Below are 20031 nucleotides of genomic sequence, written 5' to 3'. Positions count from 1 at the left end.
AAATACGGATATCATAAAAATGTCTAATGTTATGAAATCCGACTATTTTTTTTGTTTGTGGTCCAAATGTTTTGAACGAAATGTAGGAAACTATAGGTAAAAAAATGCGTTTTCTGACGCTGTTAAAATGAAAGTAACTATGGTGTATTTTATAAAATATGGATATCATAAAAATGTCGAATGTTATGAAATCCGACTATTTTTTTTGTTTGAGGGTCCAAATGTTTTGAACGAAATGTAGGAAACTATAACTAAAAATTACATTTTCTGACAACGTTAAAATGAAAGTAACTATGCAGTAATTCAAAAAATACGGATAGCGAAAAATTAGTAGGAATTCATGTTGAAAAAGTTACGGTTACAAACATAAAATACTATTAATTCTTTTAGGTTTGTAGCCGAGGATTAATTTTGTTTGTCTTCAATAAGCAAAGTAAATTAAAGCAACTCGTGTAGAATTGCATACTGTTATTAAAAATCATTAATTTGTAAGGAATTCTATTAATTTTTATGTTTGTCATCCAAGCAATCTGAAGGAAATGTAGAAAACTATATGTAATTACTGTTTTTTTCTTGCACGTATAAAATTAAAGTAACTCGGTAAATTAAAAAAAAATTGCCTATCAACAATAAAATTATTTTTAAGAATTTTTTTGATTTGCAATGAAAATATTTCGATATAAATGAACATTTTCAAGATAAGAAATATTTGCTTTCCTCTATTTCTGCTATGTCCGTCCCAGAGAAAAAGTATAATTCGGTTTACACTTTCGGTTTATACTCTCAGCTTTGTTTATTTTTTAATATTTATGTTTATTATTAGTTATTAGTTTTAATATTCATGATAAAAATCCATAAATGAAATTATTTTAGTTAAAACCATAGTGAATTAGGATTATAGAAGTCATAAATTTAAAAGTCTGTAAAAATTTAATAGATCGGTTTATTGTAAAGATTTATAAATTTGAAAATTAAAAATATTTATAATTAGTCACTAAAATTATAAATTGCATATTTTTTGTGCAAAATTTTAAGTTTTAAAAATTGAGTGTAAAAAAATGATCGATTGTAACATGTGATTGATCGATTGTAATGGAAACCTTCTTAAAGGAAACCCATAAAAGTATATTGATTATTTAAAGTAATGGATTGCGACCCATTAGTTAAGTGGGGGGAAATATAGATGTCTAAAAAAAGAGATTTTATTATAGATCTCTTAGAGACTAAAAATAGAAGGTAGCATTATAATGAAAACAAGAAGTAATTTCGGTAAAACATCGAATTTTCACCAATCAATTTCAAGATATAATATGAAAAATGTCGAGTTAAAAAAAAATACGGAAAAAAAAACTGTCAATCTTGAAAGATAAAAGGACTGTTTTCACATTTTTCTAAAATGTAATTTCAAGATAAAACAAATTGGGTTGCGTTTTTTTTCGTCCCATGGGCAAAAATGGTTATAGATTATATAAAAAGCAGAAATTTCAAAAATGAATTTAATATATTTTTCGGTTCGATAACGTCGGAGACGTCCCATTTTCGATGGTAAATGTAAAAAGAATATAATGTATAATATAATATATAATATAATATAATATAATATAATATAATATAATATAATATATAATATAATATAATATATTTGGAATATTTGATTATTATTCATAATCGATGTTTTCAATTATAACAAATGTATCCGATAAGGATATGTTAGGAAAAACATCAGTACAGGAAATACCAGGCAGTTGCATTAAGCTTTAAAAAAACAGCAGTGAAGAAAATTCCTAGCAATGGCAGACATATTTCTGCCTTGTTATTATCTCGATTAATCTAATTATTATTAATAAAGGGTGATTACTATTAAAAACTGAGTTGTTAATAATCAGTATATCACACTCCATACACTGTTGTTTCCCTAATATATCCTTCCGTTGAGCTGAATCCCCTCCGCAGAGGATCAAAGTTGTGATTGCATGTCTTCGGATCATCCTCAGGGATGTTTCCCAGACCGTCGCCAATAGCCCAACGTGCAGCTCTAGTGCGACGTTGTAAATGAACTACAACAACAACCGTTGAGCCGAATAGAAGATAAAACAAAGTTTAAAATTCAAAAAATGCCTGCTGTGACGAAAATTCAGTACAGGAAAAAGTGCGTGTCCCCAGCCTTGAAAATTCGAATTTATACGTACTAAACACTACGTATACGTACAAATAAAATATGAAAGTACCTTATTGAAATCATATCTGTGTCATCTTGGGCTGCTAGAGTCAATTTTTTTCATATTTAATACTATGGGCCGTAAAGGGTGGTAAAGACCACACGTGATTAAAGTCTCGTGCGGGTTTAAAAGGTTAAAGAATATTTTAGTACGAAGAGTATGTAGTATTATATTTGGCATATATTTTGAAATCAAACTATGTTGTATCTCTAGATATGACAATACCAACTCAAATGGGAATACTAGACGAGTCCTTGCCCTCAACGTCTGAAATGAATCAATTTCTGTCTACTTATTTAACTGGGGAGACACGAGTTGGAGCATAATTATATTTTTCTTTGTAAAATACATATCACATAAGGATCACCACATCGCTAAGAATTTGTTTCCTTATTACACTGATTAAATATTTGAAAGGATTATAATGATACTAGCCACTTTTGGCGACCAGCTTTGTCACCTTTCAAAATTATCTTGATCAACATATAAACTTTAAAAATAACCAAGCCGAATAATGTGTATGCAATGGCTAAATGCTATTGCTAAAAAAAAAGCAAGTATCATCAGCAATATTTTGTATGGCAGTATATGGCAACATAGCACCGTTTATGTTAAAATTTCTACATCCATTTTAAAAAGAATCAAAGATAAATCTAAATAGTTACTTCGTAGCTAAGTTTTTGTGTCAATAAAAATACAAAATTATTCTACATTAATAGTTAACGTATAACTAACTATTCAACACTATTTCAATTATATCTTAAGACAACCTAATAAAATGAATCGACATAAATACTTCATGTATAGCTAATTTTTCAACGCTACTTAAATTATTACTTAAGATCACTCTTATACATTTCAGTGAACTTAAAAATATTAGTTTAAAAAAATATTACAACTGTAGAAACCTATTTAGGAATTAAAAATAGTTTTAGTCTAATTAGTTGAAATTTTTTTTTCACTACGGTTGACCATAATGTGTTGATGAACTAAAATTTTAAATTTTTTTAAACTGTCACAGAGCTCTTAATTTAATATTGTAGTTGAAACATTGTTTCTAAAAAAAAAATATGAGCTTTATTCACAGTAACTTCTATTAGAAAGCTCAACGTAAACTTGATTTCGAACAGTTATAACGCAAAAGGGGGAAATAAAAATGTGAGCAGGTGCGATTGCTTTTTTTTTACATTTAAGATACGTGAAGGGTCATGCGTTATCTTGAATCACCTGCTATACGCGAAAAAAAAATTTTTTTTCGCTAAAAATTGCTAGTATGAAACGTATTGCAAGTGAAACGCATAGAAAATATAAACGAATAAAAATGGACGAAACAATTAACGTAACGGATTTTTCGTGTATTAGAAATTATTTTTAGAAACTGGTTTCTAAAAATGAAGTAACATTTTAAATAATGATATTTTGGAGCTGAACATTATTCCCAACTGCTGAAACTTTTCCTTTTCATATATATTAGATTAGTTGCTAATATACTGCTTGAATGTTGACGCAGATAGACACCTTTGTCCCTTTTATAGATTTTTTTTTCTGACTCTCTCATTACAAGGGAAATGCCCTTTCGGTATTTATTAACTATAAAAAAGTCTAATAGTTACTAAAAAAAATCTGTTAGATTATAGGAATTATATTTGTACTAAAATATGAAATCTGAAATAAGTAAGAGATTTTTTCATTTATATTTAAAAATTTATCTGTAATTGATTTTGTAAATTAAAGAAATTTCAATGATGAATAACTGTTTCTTTAAGATCTAAATAACTTAAAATAATGCAAATTTGAAAAATTAATGTTTGGAAGTGATCCGTTTTTGGAAGAGTTTACCTTTACCGCAGAAAAAAACACTTTTTTTTGCTGTATTTCATAACCATAAGTTATTAAAATATTAAATATAAATATTTTTCACTTAGTTTTACCTAAAGTTTACAAAATAATTAAAAAAATTTTAAACATATGTTTAATAAAAACTCTGCGTTAAAGGGTTAAATGCAAAACTACGCTACAAGAAAATGAAATACAACATAAAACTTTGAAATGCATTAGATCTGAAAGCTCTGAAACAATTAGAAGAGCAGTCCTAGAAGAAAAAATTATCCACCTTCGTAAAAAGTAGATGACAATTTCATATACTGTTTTGTTAGCGTTCATTCAAAATTTGATATTTAACAAAATAAGGTCACTTGTTTCGTAATTTTGTAATTTTTTTCAAAATTATTTCTTTAAAATAGCAGTAATTTTGTAAGTGGGAGTCGTTTATTTTTGACGGTACCGGCAGAACATTTTTAAATATCAGGTATCTTGTTGCAAAATATTAAATATAATTCTGCTCCTGATTAAAAAGATTCTAGGGTATGACCTGCTCTAAGGTTGAAGAAAAGAATCACTTGTCTTGAGAGTGGCAATGAATTCAGTTGTTATTTCAATTAACAATAAATTAATTGTTATTTACTCGTATTTTAATTAAAAAAAATTATAATTTGTCTTTAAAATTATTACAACCGACTTGATTTGTACAGCTATATTTACTAGATATATTTGTTATATTTTCAAAGTAAAACATATTTCAGTTTTGCTCATTTGTCTCTTTCTATCAATCAATAACTAGTTTTTACGAGAAAATAGTTGAATTATTTTTTTTTTATCTTCCTTCTCTTACGTTACTACAGCCCACAGTATGCCTTGGCTTTCTGAACAACGCTATTCGAAATATTTTGCTCTTAGCCAAAATTTTCATTATTATATATTTTGTTTCATTATTAGATCTTTTGTTTCATTATTAGATCTTTCTCAATTTTAAGTTTATTGATTTCCAATTAAAGCTTTTTCTCGCAGCCTTTTTTTGTTATCATTCTTTCTGTATGGCTCTGCCCTTTGCCATGCCAAGCTTTTTGATTTTATGAATCGAATGTTGATTTTCTGTTTAATTAAATCAAGTTTACTTCTCCACCACTGCGAATTGTTTATTTTAATTTGTATGAAATTTCGGTTTTTTTCTTTGCTATAGATATTATTTTAATTATAAACTAATTACATCTTTAATTTAAAATTGAACAACATATGCTTTACAGGTGTTTTGACTAAAAAAAAAAATTCTAAAAAGCAATTGAAAAAGGCTCAATATTTCATTATATTAATGTTCAAATTTTTGACTCTGTATTTTTAAGTTTTAACACTGTTTCCTTTCAATTTAAATTGTTTAAGTTCGTTCAAATGATATTTACAAACTTAAGTAAGTTTCTTATTTTTTATAATTCTTCTGGGATAGAAATTGATCTCACATTGACAGTTCGTGGATCATATTTGGCACAGAATGTTGAATGTGTCTAGTTGCTTATGTCTTCAAATGCTTGAAACTTTAATTGGTAATAAATCTTAATCTCGCCATTTCGTAACAAGTGTTTCTTGCATAATTATCAAGCACAGAGTTCCAATTAAAATTTTATTATTCAACCCAATCAGATAATCAACGGAATTTCGATTAACTATAAACTTGTTTTGGCGATAATGCAGCGATAAATTTCATTTGTAGTGGTCAGAAACCATTTAAACTTATTCATTTATGAGACACAGAGTTTCAAAATAAATATGTGAATTATAGTGAGTCGGAAAGTGGTCAAAATTTTGATTGACTATTAATTGTGTATTGAGTTAACTTGGACAAATTTTGCTTATCGTGACTAGGCAACGATTAAAACTTGTATTCACATCCAGTACAGAGCTCCAATTCAGTTGTGAGAGCTCTAAATAATAGAGAAATGTTCAAATTATATTGATCGATGATAAATACTTCCTGTAGTAGTCAGAAAACTGTTAATACTTGTATTATCATTCAATACAGAGTTTCAGTTACTACTCACTCCAATTAATCTGAAAGTGGTTGGAATTTTGAATAGTCATAAGTTTTATTTGGACCTAAAATGTCAATAAATTCTGCTTATAGTAGTCAACACATAATTTAAACTTGTATTGTCATCAGGCAGTAGAGATTGGAGTTCTCTGGGTTAGCTGGAAAATGTTCGAAATTTCGATTACAAGACATCGCCCTATACTTAAGTTAGTTATTCAAAATGTAATTAATAAAATTAATTATAATATGATTGAAGATTGTATTACTGGTATTTGGAGAAAGGCATTGGAAATTCACATATTTAAAATAGCTATTTACTTGCGTTCAATATCATAAACATTTAAAAAAAATCCTGAGGTTTGATAACTCCAATGCGAAATTCTATCTTTTGTTTAAATAAATAAGATGACTGATTGTTCAAATATGAAAAAAAAGTAAACAAATGTGATCTTTAGACCTACGTGAAAAGTTAAAGCTTGACCCTTCTCAACTCATTCATATCATTTCTTTCAGTCAGACAGTTGTAAGTTTTCTTTTGAATGAATGGGCGAGATACGTAGGTTGTGACATGTGGGTTCCCCTCCGCCCACTAAACTGTTGCCACATAAGAGTAGCTTATTCTATTTTAGGTTCGTCTGCATCAATAGACTGATGGGTCAAGTTCAATGGCCACAGGAAAGATTCCCTTTTACACTTTATTTTAAGAAAAACTGTTTTGATAATAGGCTTGGTATCTATTTTAACACTTCGCCGAATTACCTATCTTCGATTAATGGTGGACAGTGCACTGAATGTCATCTGTGTTTGCATGGAACAAAGATATCATGTGTGCAGGGATTTATAAATTGTTTGTAGAATTATTTCTATAAATTCAAAAGCATAGAGATATCGCAAAATCTGTCATATCCTTTTACGAGATAAAAGGAAAAGATTTTGAATGATCTAAAAAGAGCTTCTGGGCAGATGCCTGAAAATGACGTTCTATAAATCAGTCCCAAACTACAGAACTACAATCGAACAACATTCGTGGGTTTGGTTCGGTTTTTTAGAATATACGAACATCTTGCTTTAGATTACAGTTTAAGTTACGTAACTACTGTACATTCATTTAACAGGGCATGTTGCACAGTTAGTCAATTATGCAACATAAAAATAAAATTACTAATGATTCATTTCTGTGAATGAATAACACGCTTTTTTCCATTTTGAATTAATGAATTTTAATTTTAACGGAACTACGTTCTTCTAAAATAAACGTAGGTGTGAGATTCTCTCTAAGATTCGTGATTTGATTTTTTGTAACAGTTTATTTCTTTCATTATAATCTTATTTAATATTTTTTTTATCATTTTACGATTTATTATTCTAATTGAATAGGATGTTGAAAAATAATCAGACTAACGAAATTTTCTTAAAGTACAATATATTTCTATATAACATAAAAGCATAATTGTATAACGCAGGTCGAAAAAGCACATAGTAGAATCCAGTTTTCCTACATTGATTTCCATTTTTTTTTTTTTTTTTTTTTACTTTTTTTTTNAACAGCATAACATTAATAAAATTCATAAAAGTATTGTTTTTCCTACAAATTCTTTTTGTACCCCTTAATTCAAAGTTATGTACAGTGAACCAAGAAAAAAAAACGGACCACTCTGTTCCTGTAATATTTATTTTTCTTATTCTATTCCACCATTATTTCGTTTTTGATTGTTCTCTAATAAAACTATAACAGTTGTTTCTTTATTATAACATGATTTTGAGGTATCTATTACTTTGTTACATTTTAAGATAAACTTGTTAAAATTGGGGTTAAGGTGCAGAATCGGGGACCCGTTAGTTTGACGATAAGTTTTTCTGAAATCCGTTTCTGGTTACCATGATATTTTTTGCCGTCTTTGTTTTCAATTAATTCACATTCGGGTTACCGCAATTTTTGTTTAAGGTTATGTAATTGGTTATTGGTAAATTTATGTACGCATTTATATTTGTTTACTTCTAAATCTCCAAACGCAAGTGGAGTGCCCGATTATAAACTATTACCGATATATTGATTATCAATATACAATTATAATTTACAATAAAGAAATTCTTTAAGTGATGACGAACTTAACAATCAGCTTCATGCATCATTGGCATTTCGTATTCTTGTAATTTTGAAACCAACCCAGAAGACAAGTGAACTCCTGGATCAAGCATTGGGGCAAACTAGCCTTCTTGGAGGTTTTTCTTTAAGGTACTAGCCCACATTTGCGTTACATCGAGAGCAAAACCACGAAAACCGACAAAGGGACAAAGGAATTCTAACCTACGATTCAACTATCACTAAGAACATTTTACGTCAGAACTGTGATCGGGGCGAACCGAGAGCATAATTCGCATCAAAAAGCCGCCGCTGACATTCAAATTAGGGTACCTAATTAGGAACCGAACACTCTATTCTCTGAGCCACCGCGGTGCTCAAAAATATTTTAAAGTTAGTTGCGATCATTGTCTTCAAATCCCGTGAGTCTTTTTTAAATAAAACCATCTTGATTTTGTGTCATACTGGAGGCCAAGAAAATGAAAACCAAACAGGTATATTAAGAAAGTCTATATCTAAAGACGTGTTTACAAGATATTTTTATACGTTCTCTAAATATTTTTTTCAAATCTACGTAATTATCTATTTCTTTACAATTAACAAGTTAACAAAATGTTCCTTCATAAAGCTACAACAATTGTATATTTTGAAAAAAAAAAATTCTATATCTTTGTGAAAAATACTAGCTTTTAAATTTAAAAAAAAAAAATGATGAATGAAAAGCTATTACGAGGGTTGGTGAGCGGAGGGGGTGGGAGTCGGAGTGTCGTGATATACTTAATATAGTAAATAAATATTTTTTTTTCTTGGTACAAATGTTGAGTTTATAGAGAAACCATGATCATGTTTAGATGCTTAAAACTTCTAACTCAGGAAGTTTCTATGAACGATATCTCAACAAATTTAAAACCTTCAATAATTTTTTCGAGCTGCTTTACAGATTTAAATAAAATAGATTATAACTCTTGATTCATTGGAATTTATTGCTTGGAAACCTGATACATGAATTTTGATTGAGCTATCCGAATTCAAATTCAAGGTTGAAATCTGATTCTCCCTGATACAGGTATTTCATTCAAAACAATGCTTAAATGACTGCATGCTTACGTTCATTCATAAATATTTCTGTAATTCAGCGGTTTTCAACCATGAAACAAAACAGATACCGACTTGATATGGAAAGCATTTTAATTGGCAGGAGACGTAGCAATAACTAACAGATTGTGGCACGTGTTTTTATATTTTCAGATGCATTTGATTTGTTAGTTTATGACACACTTCAGAAAACCTCTGAGATTTAAGTTTCTTACACTTAATTATATTACATCTTTTGTGTTTGATACTTGTTTAGATCAGCGATCAGAGTTTTGAGTTTTACGCATCACTGGAAAAAAAATACTTATCGACGCCGCGATTTTTTTTAACCGAAAATAAAGGAATAAAATTTAATTTTAAAGCAACTACTAAAACAAGTGAACTAATATTACATTCAAAAAATATCTTTGAATTTTTTTAAAAAAACAACAACATATTTTTGATGGAAAAATATTTTTTTTCTAAGAACATCCTATAGTATTTGAATAAAAGTTTTATAAATTTTAAAATAAATTAATTAATGAAAACTTTTTATGAATTTTATTATCTAAATAAATGTAGGGTAAACTAACCAGTGAAGGAACACTTAAGCTTCGCTTGCCTTTTAAAAAATCGTATTAATTTCAAAATTCGTAATTTTAGTTAAATGACAGTGTCAACATATTTGTTACTAATTGCAAATTATATAAAAAAATTGTAGAGAACTTACATAAAACTGTTTTAAAGTTTTGGAGGTTCAAATAACAAGTAGTATAAGAAGACCAAGTGAAGGAACAGCGCTTACCAGGGAATGAACACCCAGTAAAGGAACACTTAATTTTGGTTATTTTTTAATGCTCTTTAATAATTTATAAGCCGTACAAATATTTAAAAACAAGCATATTCTTGAAATTATAACATGTAAATACTTGGAAAATGTTGACTTTTTTTTAATCATGAATTGAAAATTACAGTGTCAACATATTAACACATACTGTTCATTCACTGGGAAATCTATGCCCAGTAAAGGAACATGCCTGTTCCCTCACTGGTTATAAGTTGTTTTTCGCATTTTTAACATACTTTTGATGCGGAACATCACTAAAGGTACTAGAAAATTAAAGTTTATCTTTTATTCTCATTAACTTAGAAAAAAACCCAGTAAAAGGAACAATTGTTCCTTCACTGGTTTATCATCGTTTGGTAATCCAGTGAATAAACACCCCTTATCTCAGTACTTTATTATGCTATGATGCTTCAAAAAAATAAAACGCAACTTCATTAACTACATTTTGAATTCTCTTTTTCACAGTGAGGAAAATAAAACTATTACATGCTATTAATTCCACTTCAAACATATAAATACAAACACTCATCTTATAATTTTTTTCAAAGAAACAAGGTGTTGCAGAGATAATAAATTCATGCATTGAATATTGTAATAACAATATTGCATAAAATAATAAAGGCCGTCTCACTTACAATAGGTAATACTTTGATATTTAGGGCTAAAATTGTTCTAAATATTGTTCTTATCACCTGAAAAGTTGCAACTAGTGTATGAAAATGCTAAATCACGCTCTTTACAAAACAAAAAATGAGTAAGGTCACAGGTGACGTCAGCTGTGACTGTATCAGATTAACAGATCAACTCTGTTTTGAATACCAAAATGAAGAATACACTCATCCTGAATATCTGCGTCAAAATTAATAATTTAATAATTAGTTAATAACATATGAATATAATTTCAGCCATAGCAATTTTATTTAGTGAAAAAGTTTCACGCATTTTGAGCGTTTTTTTTCTCGATTGAGTTTAGCTGCGTTGTTTGTCAAAAATAAGCAAATTAATCTTGCAATATAAGCAACTCGAAAATAGTTTTTTTGGGCTAAAAATAATTTTTTTTGTAAACATTTAATGTTTTGAAATAAAATTAAATAAATCAAGTCTTTATAGACTTTATCGATATAGTTATACATCAAAAACTTCGAAAGTTAGCTTTAATATTAATATAGTTTGGTTTAAGTGAATAAATATTTGGATTTTAATGTGAATATATGAAAATATGTTTAAAAAGAGACAATTTCAACACTTTATTATTAAAATTTATTTATATTATTATTATGTAAAATAAATATAAATTTTTCTAGTTTCAAGTTAAAAACTGATCCTAATCAAGTTTTTTCAGAATTCAATTTTTAATAGTATATTATTTTGATAGTCAAATTTCGTTTATTTAGTTTTCATTATTCAATTGTCATTAGAAAAAAGTATAAGAAGACAAATAATAAACAAAACATTATTAACTAAGTGAATAAATAAGTTTTAATAAGCAATAATCAAGTTTTTTACGCCTTCAAATAACAATGTTTTTTCAAAATTTTTATTTCATATGGAATTCTTAAAAAGCCATTCGAAAAACTATGCATTCAAATCCTTTTGTGAGCATCTGTTTTTGAAAAAAAACTAATAAGATTACGAGTATTAACAATATTTTTCTTCCTCTTTCATACATATCTTATATTTGTTGCAATTTTTCTTACAGCTCTTGCAAATGATACTTTCCAAGTTCGGAAATAAAAATAAAATCTGTGTCAGCATATTTGTTACTAATTGCAAATNGATGATTCCTTCATGGTGTTGCATTTTCTACAAACAGCAGTTTATATTCAAAAAGAGACAATTTTAATACATTATTATTAAAATTTATTTATATTATTATTATATAAAATAAATATAAATCTTTCTAGTTTCAAGTTAAAAACTGATCTTAGTTTAGTTGAATATTTTCAGAATTCAGTTTTTAATAGCATTATTTTGATAGTCAAATTTCGTTTATTAAGTTTTCATTATTCAATCGTCATTGGAAAAAAGTATAATAAGAAGACAAATAAATAATATAACAAAACATTATTAAATAAGTGAATAAATAAGTTTTAATAAGCAAAAATCAAGTTTTTTCCGCCAACAAATAACTTAATGTTTTTTCAAAATTTTTTTTTAATATGGAATTCTTATAAAGCCATTCGAAAAACTATAGATTCAAATCTTTTTGTGAGCATCTGTTTTTGAAACAAACTTAATAAGATTACGAGTATTTGCAATATTTTTCTTCCTCTTTCATACATATCTTATATTGCAATTTTTCTTACAGCTTTTGCAAATGATACTTTCCAAGTTCGGAAATAAAAATAAAATCTGAATAAAATTATAAGTTTTAATCTAAAAGTTTTTCTCTCTTAACGTTACGGTATAAGAAAAGTTTTGTATTCTTATATTTCAGAAAGACACGTTCAATTAAGTTTTTCAAGTTTTGAACGACTTAGAATATATATTTTTGGGGAATAATTGTACTTGAAATATTGTCTAAAAAGGCCAGATTTTTATCAAAAAAAATATTATAAAGGGGAAAATAATTGTTTGCACAAAAGAGTTTTCAAATTCATTTTTTAATTTAAAGTGATTGTTGCTTACAGGAAAAAAGATTATTAAGAAAGTTTTTTTAATAAAAAACAATCTACAGTCAACGTTTTTAAGCTGTACTATTTCTACTATTATTTCTCATAGAAAATATGAATATGGAATTCTACTATACCTTATCATTTTTACACGAAAGCTTTTATTAAAATGCAATTTCAAAAGATTTGTAAAAAGTACATATAACCCCCTTAAACATTTCTGAAACTTTTTATAATTCTTATGCCTAACAAGAGAGATGCTGTAAATAATAAAAATGTAATTTTCAAAGATAGAAATGTATACAACTTGCATTAACTTTCATATTCATATGGAATTTTCTAAAATTAAACCACTTAAGTTAAAATTCTTCCTATTTTACATAATGCAATTATAATAAAAATTGTATCAAATAATGTAAAAATTATAAAATAAAAACTGAAACGGTCTTCTATAGTTTTTCTTGTTTTGTTTGCATTTCGTATCATAAGTTGCAATCTTGCTCAATCTTAAAGTTGCTGACATTAATGCGTAGAAGTATATAACTAATAAAATGTTAGCATCTTTCATTGGTACAGGTGTCTACTGGGAGATGGTATTGCAGCTGTACTTATCTAAATGACATCTGTCAGAAATGATTTTGATATTGCTATGTTCAGTGACACGATTGTGTCCCATTCAATGCCGAAACATCGCCACTTTTGTATAAATGTTTTATATCGCGACATCTGTGCCTCTGCGATACATCCATCTGTAATATATATGTTCTGCAAGAAGTAAAATTGAATATTGTATGATATGATTATTTTAATTTTATCTTCATCAAATGTTAAGATCATTATAAGGTTGATATTATAGTGCAAAGTAAAATAGAAATTAACTTCAAAACACTACTTTCATCTTGCAATAATGTGGAGAAATATTCACCTCAACACATCATGCAATATTCTAAAAAAATATTATGTAGTTTAATTTTAATCATGAGTTGTGTCTTATATATTAATTATGGGGTATTTTATTAATTGTGTGCCAAGGATGTCACATTTTCTTTTAAAAATTATATGGACAGTCTGCGAATGATCTAACAAAATTATTATGACAAAATTAAACTTAAATTGAAAAAAATATATATACTTTTTATTTATTTTTTTGCTTTAATTATAAATTTTAAATTTTTTAAATAAAGATTTTGTTTAGTTTCCTGACAAATGTTTTGGGATAATAGGACAATCCAGTTCTTGGCAAACTACCGACGTTGCAATGCACTTTACAGACTCACAGCAATAGGCCTAACAAATGTAGTTTGCAAAGAGCCGGATTTTCCAATAAGCTTACGACTTACACATATTCAATATTATAATGACTGTTAAAATGAAGTAGATCCAAAAACCGAACAGTTTTTTAAACTTTATCTTTGTTTTGTGAAACTTTGCCCGTAAAAGAATTCATTTCTTTCGCAGTCACTTTTTTCAGATTTTCTAGTAAGTTCTAGAAATCTCAGAATATGAAGAATTCATAGAATATAGAATTTATAGAATCAGAAATTACAGAATATGATTAAGTCAAAATTAGAATATTCTTTTACATATTCATCGAAAGGATAGTCAGGGGTAAAACGATTCTTTTGAATTGAAGAAGGTGAAATTACATGAACAAATAAACCGTAAAGATCGTAATATAAATCGTTATCTAGTAAATAAAGTTAATTTGCCAAAAAATAAAAATTATGCGGATATTCGATGATTATTCGATGATTATGCGGATTATGCCCGTCTTCCGCATCTGCACAATGTGTAGGGCCCTAATCAGAAGTAAATCTAAATAGCATTTTATCCACTATGGTAAGCATATAATAATGTTGATATGCTGATTAGTTAAAGTTTTATTACTTGTTCCCTTTTTTGGCTTTTTGAAGGATGACTTTAAATGGTGACCCGGCGTTTTTATATTGAAAAAATAACAATTCGAAAAAATAATTTTTGAGTCTTTAAAAAATGTTACAAAATTTCTTGGTAATGAGACACATTTTAATTTTATAAGGTATATTTAACAGGAGCTGCATTTTAATAATACAGGGTACCCGAAAATATGGGGCAAAATTAGTGGTCACAACCGGCCACAGGGTTTCTAGATTAAAAACTGCCTCTTAGGTCTTTCAAGAAATGTGCATGGGCTTAAAAGTTTCAAAATATACATACGAAATATTTCTAAAAAATATTAATGATACCAAACTCGAGCCCCAGCTTCATATCCAGGGAATCTGGTTTGGTTGGAGATAAGAGTTTAGTATCATTGAACGCAATTTGAAAAATATTCCACCCTTAAAGTTTTCAGACTTTTGATCCTCCAAGTATTTGACCGCTCCCAAACCTTTTGGACACCTCGTAAAATGCACTGATATTACTTGTAATGCCCTATTGCTGATTGCATAGAATATAATGACTTAGACTAATGAATGACTAATGAATTATATAATGTGTGTAAAATTTTCTGAAACTTAATAAGTTAATAGTTATATTAGTAAGTTTGAAAAATTCACGTTACATTATTATAATTTTTTTATTTTATAAAATTCTAAAACGTTATGATATTCATTCTGGAAGTATAACTTTAAAGGGGAAGGATCGAATTATATGTTCCAACCGTAATGCGACGAATTTAAGTAAAATGCACTTCTAAAGGAATACTGATAGTACTTCTACTGATTGTATTTGAAAATGATGATGGCCTCTAGAAAAAGGAAGTGTGCATATGAATTAAAAATAAAAAGCTAGACACATCTGAAGAAGGTTAAAAGAGAGTTCGTTCTCTATCACTGGATACATTCGCATTTAAGAATAGGTTAAAATCGTGAGAAGACAAAAATATGATTTTTTCTATGCTGCTGGCCTTCGCTGTCGTGCGCTCTTGCTAACTTTTTCGTGCTCCGAATGTTAACTTAACCTAACTTACATCGATTTCCTGTCTGTGCTGAAATTCTGAAAATTTCTGTTAAGGTATAATAAAAATATACTTTACTTACAAAATCTTAAAAAAAAAAAATTCATATTTTTTTTTTTAAAAATAATTCTTATCATTGTAATTATTACTTAAAACTGATTGTTATTGATAATTTCTGATTTATTGAATTGATTATTTTTTACACTAATTTTTTTTAATTATTTCGTTTAGCGATATAAGTTAAAATTTAGAAAAATATTCCAGAAAGACTTCAATCATATAATAAAACCGATTGTTTTCTAAGGTGCTATGTTTTGAAACAAGACATTTTAAAATTACTAATTATTCCACGGCATTAGATCTCAAATTTTGTTATTATCACACGCCAACGTAGTTCCGAAATTAGTATTATTCAAATTTGTGACAATTACATATTTAAATAAATTTGCCAATCTATATTTTCTTTTTCTTTTTTAGTATTCTATTTTCGTATTGTTGGTTTTAACATTTCCTTTTACATTCTCAGAGAAATTGATTTGATTGTTTCACAGTATCTGTACCTTGAACTATAATACCATACAAACTCGCTAAAATTGCTACAACCTTAATAAGGTGTAAAATTAAACCATTTTTTCCGTTCTAACTGAACTTTTTTATACCGTAATCAAGTTAAAGTAAATATCCTTTAATATGGGATCATTTAAAGTTTATAGCAAACGTATTCAATGATATGGTTCAACGCTTTCCGTAACTTCCAACAAAATGCTACCAGGAGTTAAATTTTTTAGGTAAATACGGCAGAGCCCTAGTGAAATGGGAAAAGCGGGGTATTTGCCCATCATCCCGGATTTCTAGGGAACTTTTAAGTTCCCTAGAAATCCGGGAATATCTTTAAAAAGACAAATGGAAAAAAAAATGAAAGTTAAAAAATTCTGAAAACTTTCATTTCTGTTTCAAAATTATGATGAAAAACTAACTAAGTCCTTAGTGACCTATTAATGCCCATTAGAGAAAGAATATTTAAAAGGACCCAGAAAGTCTATTGCTCTACTGAAATACGGGCATTGCGGTATTACGGGCTCTTTTCCAGGGTTAGTTTCTAAGGCATCACAAAGGCCCAATTTTTGAGAGAGACTGAATTAAATTGCACAGTGACAATAATTCTCTAAAGTTTACTAATGATTTAAAGGATTTTTTTTTATTTCTATGAGCTAAATACCTGCAAAATGATAAATTATTACAGCTATTTCTCGTTTTTAACAGCAAGAAATTTAATTTGATACTAATTCGCGAAATTTTTCTAAACGTGTCTAAAATATTAAAGGGGCTTTCACAGATTTATAATTACGATACAAAGATAACTATAGAATTTTCACATCTATCATAACTTTCGTAATCCCACCTAACCTACTAAATCATTTATTGCACTTCTTTTCCAATGATACAGATTAATGAACAAACTTTAAAAATGTTTTATTTTTTATCATCAAAGTCACATCCCTTTATTATGAAAATATTTATTTATAAAATATACATTTGTTATTATACTTAATTCAAATAATAAAATGCTCTAAACATTTTGTACTATATTTTGTATGTTTGCAAAAATTTTGTCCTTATGTTACGATATCTAATATGTAACTTGATTATTTTATTTAATTTTTTTAACTCGCCTGTTTATTTGTTTTGATATTTTCTTCAATAAGTTTTCAGTCGTACTCAGTCCTGATTGGCCCCTTTTAAGATTTCATTTTCCCCTACTGCTGGGAAAGTTCCAATTAAGGGGTTTCGAATAACTTTCGACCAGATGTGTTTTTAAAAGTGTCGGTGGATCCCCCTTTTTAATGCTGAATTGATTAAAATATTTTAGCTTTTGATTGGATCCTTTTTTCTTGGCCAAAGATGATTGGTTTAATTAACTTTTAAGGGGGAGTGTTTTTGAAGCACTGGGAAAAAGGGGGGATCAGAAGGATTGTAGATGTATAGTTAGATTAGATTGAAGGTGTGAAGTTGATTAAAAAAAGATGTCAAAACTGAAAGTGAAGTATGTTTAAATCTTTTATAAAAAAAGTATCAAAAATAATATTTAATTATCTTTTTCTATTGCCCTCTTTTAAATTTAAATTAAGAGGTTCAGGAGATAAAACGCTCGTCTCCCAATGAGGTGACCCAGGTTCGAATCCCAGTAGTAGAAGGTTGATACGAAATCTGCTCCCTGTTCGACTTCAGAGCTGACTTAAAATATCCTCAGATGCAGACAGATCATGAGTTAAATTCCCTTGTCGTTGGACTAACCATGGGAGGTTTTCGTGGTTTAGTTCTCTATGTAACGCTAATGCGGTTCCGTCACAAAGTACTCCACGAAGGCCAGTTTGTCCCAATGCTTAATTCAGAAGTTGCCTTGTCTTCTGGATTGGGTTCAAAATTACAAGGCTACGGCGAGGAACAGTGATAGTCGTGAACCCAGAATTGTGTCGGCTGTTCAACGTCGGTTACAAAATAAAAATACCCTTCCCTTTTATTAAATAATAATAATAATAATAATAAAGAATATAATAAAATATGCAAAATATATATTAAAATATATAAAATTATTATACGGTAGCCCCTTTCTCATAATTCTTACATATTTTTGAAACAAGTTTCTCTTAATTTTATTTCATCGTTCTAATTTATAATTTATTAAAGCTATCCTTTTTTTTATCTACTAGAAGGTGCTTCAAACTTTGATTTAGTTTGATAAGGGTTCCTGAGCTCATATTTTATAAATTCTAAACTGTTCCAGTGACCTTCTTTTTTTGAGAAATGTAAAAGAAAAATTATAAAAATAATCAAGTTATACCAGACGGTGTAATTTGCAGCGTCTGTTACGTAATATTATTCTCTAAACCTAACCTATATGCATTTATAAGGCATGAGACCGGTTATATAATTTCGCTTTTTTCTTTTATTTTTACTGCTGCATGAACTTGACGGGAATAATTTGTTTTGGTTCTGTTTTATTTTTTTTTAATGATAAATCAGAAGTTTGATCAAATGGTACAATAAGCTGAAGTTTTTCATGCTGAGAAATTATTACCTAAGAAATGGTTTAATGCAAATGCAGAAAGCATACATTTTAAGAAAATCACTGGAATTTGAAAGAAGTAATTCTGCGTCTACTACAGGTTTTTATTTCACTTTCTTTAACATTCCAAAGAAACAAGGCTATAAAAATTAGTTAGTTTTTTTTTTAACTGACAAACAGCAGCATCACACTGATTTATTAAAGAGAGCAGTTGGAGCTTCCTTTAATAATAATATATTATTATTATTATTATTAAAGAAAGTGATACCACATTACCTTGTTTTCGATTTAAAATTTTTATTATTGATGTAACCTGATGTGAAACATCATACAATTTTTTAAATTCTTTTTATACACAATGGCTGATGGATGCTTTCAGATGGGAAATAATATGGGTCAACTTTGTAAAAGATTAAATTGTATATTTTTTAAATTGAAAGTTCTCTACATTTTAAATCATTTTACCTTGAAGAAAGGTCCATTTAAATAAAAAGATTGGCCTACCTGCTTGGCGCCACTTTGGCATTTAATTTTTTCGTAGACTGTGTCCTTGATGGCACGCAAGCATTACATTTCCTCGGTTGCTTTAATATTATAATTTTTTCTTTTTTATTTAGTCCATAAACCGTTCAAGTTTGTGTATAAAAACTACCGCTTTGAACTTTTTTTCTGAATACTAATTGTGTGGGAAATTATTTGTTTGTTAAGCGAAATGTCTGCAGTATTGTTTAGGATGTTTTTGATATTTTGATTTGGTAGGAGATATTTGGAAACCAGACCGGTCTATTGCTATGATCGGCAACTGGAGGATCGCGGTCCAAGTCCGGAACAAGGAAGAATAGAAAGCTGAGCGGTCAAAATTTTTAAAAAATAAATAAATTACTCTCATTTGTTAAAAAAAAATTCTATAGAAAACAGTTAGTAAAATTAAAATAAAAAATAAGTAAGGAATGTGATTTTTTTCTGGACTTCGATGGGGATCTATTAAGTAATCAGGACTCCACTTCCTATTCCTTGCTGGCCTCTGCTAGCTGGGTGAAAGATGAGATTAGATGAAAATCTTCAAGTTATCTCCTTATTAATAATGCACCAGTCTAACATTTATTTTACAATGGAGGACTTTTATTTATTACACTTAATTCATGCAAGTAGAATGAAGCTTTGAGAAAAAAAATGAACGAAATAAATTTACACTGCAAACATGAAATAGTAAATTTCCTTTGCAATTGCTGAAAATATATTTCTTTTAAGAAACCGATTTTCAAGCTTAAAAACTTACACCCAGCTCACGAATAAGTACCCTCTTTATTTTAAATTTTTTAATTTGCA

At 28.1% G+C, this 20031-nt stretch overlaps 1 protein-coding gene across 4 annotated transcripts in view; it reads left to right on the top strand.

Moving 5' to 3' along the window:
• Positions 1-20031, top strand: part of LOC107446082 (sodium- and chloride-dependent glycine transporter 1) — a 141210-nt gene that overhangs the window by 43960 nt on the left and 77219 nt on the right. The window lies entirely within an intron of this gene.

Source organism: Parasteatoda tepidariorum, chromosome 1 (assembly GCF_043381705.1).
Source record: "Parasteatoda tepidariorum isolate YZ-2023 chromosome 1, CAS_Ptep_4.0, whole genome shotgun sequence".
Taxonomy (NCBI): domain Eukaryota; kingdom Metazoa; phylum Arthropoda; class Arachnida; order Araneae; family Theridiidae; genus Parasteatoda; species Parasteatoda tepidariorum.
This window is presented reverse-complemented; position numbering and strand designations above follow the sequence as displayed.